Here is a 7528-nt window from a genome sequence, read left to right as displayed (position 1 = left end):
CTTAAAAGTAACTCTTACCTGATTTTAACATTTATCATTCCCATAGGTTTTTAAGAAATTTTATCACATGTTTATATGGCTAAATCATATATTAGTTGGTGTTGCTTGTTTTTGAGCTTTATAAAATGGCATTACTGTATATAGTCTTTGCAATGGCATTGCTGGAATGGGCTCTCTGTACTGTAAATAGTCTTCTGTAACCTGCCATTTTCGTATATTATGTTCCTAAGATTCAACCATTTGAAAAAGTACCTGTAGTTCATTCATTATTACTGCTGCATAATATTCTACGGTGTGACTATGCTATGCCAAACTTATCCATTTTTCTGCCAAGCATTTGGGATATTTGCAGGTTTTTGCTACTCTGAACAGTGCTGCAATGAACATTCTTATGTGTCTTCTGGTGTACACATGCAAAAAGTCCTCTAGAAAATACCAGAACAGAGTAGTAAGTTATGACTGCAATATTAGAATGAAGTGTTCTCCAAAGTGGTCATTTACCATTTTATCAGCAAAGTCAAAAATGAATCCCTTCCAACACTTGGTTTATGAGACTCCTTAATTTTACAATCCAATGAGTGTAAATGGCATCTCATTGGTTTTGATTTGCATTTTCCTGATTACTTCTGGGATTGAGCTTCTTTTCTTAGGTTTATTGGCCATTCATGTTTCTTCTTCTGTGAAATGACTATTTTGTTTCTATTGCCTAGTTTCCAATTAAGTCATCCTTTTTTTTCTTACATATTGATCTGTAGGAGTCCTTGAATCATTCGGAATAACTAGTTAAAGGTGCTGCATTATGTTCTCAGTTTATAGCTTATCTCCTCAATTTCTATATGATGTCTTTTACTGAACAGAAATTCTTAATTTTAATGCAGCTAAGTTTATCAATCATTATTTTATGATTAGTGCCTTTTGTATCTTGTTTAAGAAAATCACAAAGATCCTACATTTTCTTCAAGATTTTATAATTTTACCTTTAAAATTGATTTTTATATGGCATGAGGTAGGGATCTGTGTTTTTTTTTTTCCATATGGATAAACAATTTCCCCAGCACTGTTTCCCAGTGATCTGCAATATCCATTTTATCATAAATCAAGTGTTCAGATATACACAGTCTGTTTCTAGGCTCTCTTTTCTTAATTTTCTTTCCCTATATTAACACCAAACTGTCTTAATTACTATAAATTTATAGTATGTCTTGATATCTGGTAGGGCAAGTTGCCTTCTTCTTCCCCCTCCTCTTCCTGCTGATTTTTCTTCTTCCTCGGGAGTTTTTCAGTTATTATTGGATCTTTGCTCTTCATATAAATTTTTAAATCAGTTTGTTGGGCTCTATTAAAAGGGAGGATTATTTTCCATGGAATGCCTTTTTATACCTGCAAAATATTTTTGTCTAGAAGACATGTATTATAAATAAAAAATACTTAAAAATAATCTTGACGGGCTGCTTGTTGTGTCATGGTCAAATTACCTTTCATGGCATTTAAGGCCCTCTGGAATCTGATCATTTTTTTCCACTCCATTATTCATTACCTTCAAATATGAAACTACATCTCTAAGTAGGCTAGTTTTCCAATAGCTCCTCCATATATACTATACACAGCCCACTTATACCCGCCTATTTCTTTGCTCATATTATTTCCTTCTATTTAACCACCTATTTGTCAAACCTGATTCCAGATCTTTCTCCTATGCACTTCCCTAAAACTACTAATGTACTTGAAGTCAGAGTTTGGCTGTTATTAGTTTTAAATTTTATTTTCTGATAGTTTGGTGTCCTCAATTTTAAGTATGAGCTCCATAGAGGCAAGTACAGACTGGAAAAGAGTTGAAATATTTTCGAAGAAATATAAAATCCATATTAAATGGATTTTAGACTAATCATTATTGCCAACTTTTGGGTCCAGTCACAATAAGGCCTTTTAGCTCAGATACGTTGACTTTCTTTTATACTTGATCTAGGTGAGTAACTATGATTAGTGAACTACAAAAGAAAGCCAGTGCTTAATGGAATTTATTTGCAAGAGACTTTTACAACATAATTCGAAAATACCTTCATCAGCAGAGACAGCTTAATAACATATTCTCATGGTGGTTTACAACATATCTGTATAGTTCTCCATCTGAAGAGATGATAAGGAAACAAGTGTGTAAACCATAATTAAATCTATTAGGCACAGTGTGAGAAATAATGTTTAAATAACAGTTCAACTAGCTGCCAACACCCATCTTCTTCAAAATGTTTTTTAATACTTGAAATAGATATAGTTGAAGATAATTTATTGTTCCTATCTTATTTCTCAATTAAAATAATAAAAAATAGGAATTGTTACTGCTTGATATATTAAGTTTATAAAAGACAACTGATGTTTATTGTAAAGGCCCAAACTAACCTGCAGTATAAAAATTATCAATGGCATAGAGTATAAATTAGCTGAAACAAAAACTAATAATTATAGAACTTTAAAATGTCGATAAAAGATTAAAAATAATAAAGAACAGCAAAGTAGTTTGAAAAAAATTTCAAATATATAACCACTTTTGTCTTTTTTTTTTTATTAAAGGATATTCTTTTTTATTAAGCATCTTTTATGTTTAAAGCAAGTTATCTGTTGTTATAAACCTGATATTCCCAGGAATAAAAGTTAGCTACTTTTCAATTAACAAATTAAAAGTATGGCAGATCAATATTTATATAGTCATCCAATTTCAGAGTTTAACAAGGTTTTCAAAGCACTGATATGCTTTACACTGAAGATTGGGTTTAAATATTACTTAAATAAGTGTTTCTGATTAGGAAAGTGGTCTATGACCAAGTTCTGTTGTCACTATACTCTATGGAAACTTTAAGCCAAATTACTTAAAATAGTTTTAAATGTGAAAAAAAAAAAGTTGCTTTAGACACACAATAGGATGTGGCAGGAGAAAAGAAAGCAAATCATTGAATTGATTATCCTCAAGTTTCAACCTGAACTCCAAACGTCAGTAGTCACTCTAGCACGCAGAAGAGAGAATGCTCATCTAGTTTTCAATATTTACTTTAAAAAAATGGGACTTTGAAAAAGAGATTTGACAACAACCTTATGGACATTGCAATATTTCAGGCATTTAAAAATGGTTATCTTCTTATAAAAATACTATTCTTATAAAAAATATAATCCAATATCAGAAAGCAATTCATTAATACATCATTATTTTTAAAACTTTGAAGTATAACTTCACAACATATGCGCAATAAACTGCATATATTTAAACTGTACAATTTGATGAATTTTGACCTCTGTATATACCTATGAAACCTTCACCATAGTCAAGTTTATGAACATTTCTATCATTTCCCAGAGTATCCTCATTTCCTTTTTAATCCATCCCTCTCTTCTTATCCTTTCTCCCCCAATATCCATCTCCAGGCAACCACTGATTTACTGTGCCACGTAGTTAAGGATACAGTTTCTAGCATTGTACATAAATAGAGTTTTACAGATTGTACCTTTTATCTGCCTCTTTCACTCCGTATTATTGTTTTAAGATTTATTCATATTATTGCATCAATAATTCATTCCATTTTATTGTATCTATTATATAGATACAACAAATTTGGTTTATCCATTTACTTTTTGGTGGATATTCGAGTTGTTTTCAGCTTTTAGATATTATAAACAAAGCTGCTAAGAATATTTGTATATGTCTCTATGTGGATACAAGTTTTGTTTCTTTTGGGTAAATATCTAGGAGCAGAAAAGTTAAATAGTATGGTAAGTGCATTTTTAACTTTTTTAGAATGTGTCAGACTGTTTTTCAGATGTAAATGTACTGTTTTACGTTCCCACCAACAGTGTACAGAGAGTTGGAGAGTTGAGGTGGATCCACATCACCACCAACAGTCAGAGTGTTCAATCTTTTTCATTGTAAGCCATTTTTGTGGCTTTGTAGTGGTATCTCGTTGTGGGTATTTTGTTTGTTTTTGTTTTGTTTTTGCATTTCCCTAATGACTAAAGATGTTGAGCATTTCTCATGTTATTTTTTAATGGTATCTCTTCTTTGACCAAGTCTCTAGTAAAATCTTTTGCCTATTTCAAAATTGAGATTTTGTCTGCTTATTAATGGGTTGTAAGAATTTTTTATATAGTTTAGATACAAATTCTTTGTCAGATATGTTTCACAAATGTTTCTTCCAAGTCTATAAACTGCCTTATAATTTTCTCAATTTTGATTTTCAAACAGCTGTTTTAATTTTAATGAAGTACAATTTATCGAATTTTTCTTTTATAGTTTTATAGTGATTTTCTGTGCCCTATTTAAAAAAATCTTTGCCTAACTCAAGATCATGAAGATTTTCTCCTCTAAATTTTCCTTCCAGATGTTTCATAATTTTAGATTTTGCATTTAGGTATATGATTCATTTCGATCTCATTTTTGTAAATATGTAAGGTCTAAGGTGAGATTCATTTCTTTGCAAAAAGATGTCTAATTCTTCAAGCACGATTGCTGAAAAGATGATCTATTCCTCACTGAATTGCTTTGACACCTTTGTTGAAAATCAAGTTATCATATCTGTACATGTCTATTTCTGAATTCTCTGTTGTTTCATGGATCTATATGTCTATCTTTACACAAACACCACACTGTCTTGATTACTGCAGCTTTATAATAAGTCTTAAAATCAGATAGTATAAGTTCTTTGACTTTAACCTTTTCTCAGAACTGTTTTGGCTATTCTAGACCCTCTTTATTTCCATATAAATTTTAGAATCAAGTTGTCGATTTCAACACAAGAGTCTCCTGAGATTTTGATCAGGATTGCATTGGATATAGATCAATTTGGGGAGAACAGATATCTAAACAATATTGAGTCTTCCAAACTACAAACATGGTTATCTCTCACTATTTGTATAAGTTTTCTTTCATTTCTTTGTTAGTGTTTCATTTTTGTCAGCATAACAGATCTTGCACACATATTATTAGATTTGTATTTAAACATTTTATGTTTTTGTTATTATATATTGTACTATTTTCATTTCAATTTCCAATTGTTCATTGTTTGTATATAGGAATAAAATTCATTTCTGTACATTGACCTTGCATACTGCGACTCTGCTAAATTCACTTACTATTTCTAGTTACTTTTTTTTTTATATTTGGGAGCATTTTCTTCAAACTCTTGTTGCCTGTGAATGGAGATAGTTTTATTTCTTGCTTTCTAATCTGTATGCTTTTCTTTTTCTATTACACTAAGACTTCCAGTACGATACTGAATAAAAGTGGTGAACTTGGTCAGCCATTCCTTGTTCCCAGCCTTAGGAGGAAAGCAGTCAGTCTTTCACCATTAGTTATGATGTTAGCTGTAGATATTTTGCAGATGCTTTTTATTGGGTTGCAAAAGTTGTGTTTTATTCCTACTTTGCTAATTTTTATCATAAGTATTGAATTTTGTCATGTGCTTTTTTTTTGATCTATTAAGATAAACATACGGTTTTTCTTCCTTAGTCTGTCCTTCTTCAGTATGTTTCTTGTTTAATCTGCTGTTTACATTTATTGATTTTCAAATGTTGAAGCAATCTTGCATTTCCAGGATAATGACCTTTTGGTCACAATGTATTATCCTTTTTATATAATGCTGGATTCAATTAAATAATATTTTGCCAAGTATTTCTGTATCTGTGTTCATGAGGAATATTTGTCTGTAGCAGGATAATTCTGGCTTCAAAAAATGAATTGAGAGTGCTCCTCATCTATTTTCTGGAAAAGTTTGTGCAGAACTGGCATTTTTCTTAAATGTTAGGTAGATTTTGCCACTGATGGCATCTGGGGCTGGAATTTACTTCGTTAATTCATCATTACAAATTGCATTTCTTTAAGTAATTTATGACTATTCAGTTACCTACTTCTTCTTGAGTGAGCTTTGATGGTTAGCGTTTTCAAAAAATTTGTCTATTTCATGTAAGTTGTCAAATTAATGGGCATAAAGTTGTTTGTAATAGTTCTTATTGTACTTTTAATGCCTGTAGACTCTTACTGATGTTCCCTCTTTCACCTGATATTGGTAATTCATGTCTTCTCTCCTTCTCTCTTTTCTAAATGTGTATAGCTAGACGTTTGTCAATTTTGTTCTCCTTTTCAAAACACCAACCTTTGATTTCATTGATTTTCTCTATTGCTTTTCTTCTCAATTTCATTTATTTCTTTCTGTTTGCTTTGGATTTCATTTGTTCTTCTATGGCTAGGCTTTTCATGTGGAAAATTCTTTCGTTGATATTTCTACTTTTCTAATTACAAGCATTTAGTGCCATAAGCACTAAGCACTACTTTAGTTACATCGCACAAATTTTGGTGTTTTAATTTCTTTTCAGTCAAAATATTTTATAATTTCCCTTGTTCCTTCCTCTTTGATACTTGGATGCATATTTTTGTTATATTTCCAAATAATTGGGGGTTTTCAGATTTTTTTTGTATCGAATTCTATTTAATTCTGCTATGGTAAGAGAATATATTCTATATAATTTCTGTTATTTTAAATATGTTGACATATCTTTTATGGCCCAGAATATGATATATCTTGGTGAATGTCCCATGTGCACTTGAAAATAATATGCATTCTGCTGTTTTGGGATGACGTGGTCTTTAAGTGTTGATCATAAATGTCGTTCAGGTCTTCTAACACTTATCAATTGTCTTGTTCCATCGATTACTGAAAGAAGTATTGAAATCTCCAACTGAAATTGCAGGTTCATCTGCTTTTATTCTTAGTCTCATCAATTTTTAACTCCTTATATTTCACAGCTATTTTGTTAGGTGTAGACACATTAGCATCGTTACATCTTCTCGTCTACTTAACACCTTTATCACTTTGTAATTTCCCTCTTCATTCTTGATAATGTTCCTTGTTCTGAAATCTACTGTGCCTGATATTGTAGCCATTCCACCTTACTTTTGATTAACTTTTACACTATATACCTTTTCTTTCACTTTAACCTATTCGTGTCTTTATATTTAAATGGATTTCTTTTAAAAGTATATAGTTGGGTCTTATTACTTTTTTATCCACTCTGACAATGTTTTAATTAGTATGTTTTGAACATTTACATTCATTGTAATTATCTATGTTTGGATTAAAATCTGCCATCTTGCTAGCTATTTTCTATTTTTTCTATCTGTTCTTTGTTCCTGTTATACTTCTATTTCTGCTCATTGCAGACTAAGTATTTATGATTCCATTTTATCTCTACTACTGGCTTATTATGAACTTCATTTAAGAAAATGTTAGTTGTTTTAAAATCAAAATGTCCGAAGTGTCCTATGATAGATGATTGGCTAAAGAAGCTGTGGTATATATATAATGGAATATTACTCAGCCATAAGAAGAGAGGAAATACTGTCATTTTCAGCAACATGGATGGACCTTGAAATAATCATACTAAGCAAAATAGGCCAGATGAAAAAAGTTGAAAATCACATGATATCACTTATATGTGGGATATAAACCTAAAAGCAACAAATGAACAGGACAAACAAACAGATTCATGG

General features: G+C 30.8%; 1 protein-coding gene across 1 annotated transcript in view; it reads right to left on the bottom strand.

The window, feature by feature from the left end:
• Nucleotides 1-7528, bottom strand: part of NUBPL (nucleotide binding protein like) — a 288220-nt gene that overhangs the window by 120017 nt on the left and 160675 nt on the right. The gene's annotated exons all lie outside the window — the stretch shown is intronic.

Source organism: Pteropus vampyrus, unplaced genomic scaffold (assembly GCF_000151845.1).
Source record: "Pteropus vampyrus isolate Shadow unplaced genomic scaffold, Pvam_2.0 Scaffold297, whole genome shotgun sequence".
Taxonomy (NCBI): Eukaryota; Metazoa; Chordata; class Mammalia; order Chiroptera; family Pteropodidae; genus Pteropus; species Pteropus vampyrus.
Note: the sequence above shows the minus strand (reverse complement) of the source record. Positions and strands in the feature narration are given on the sequence as shown.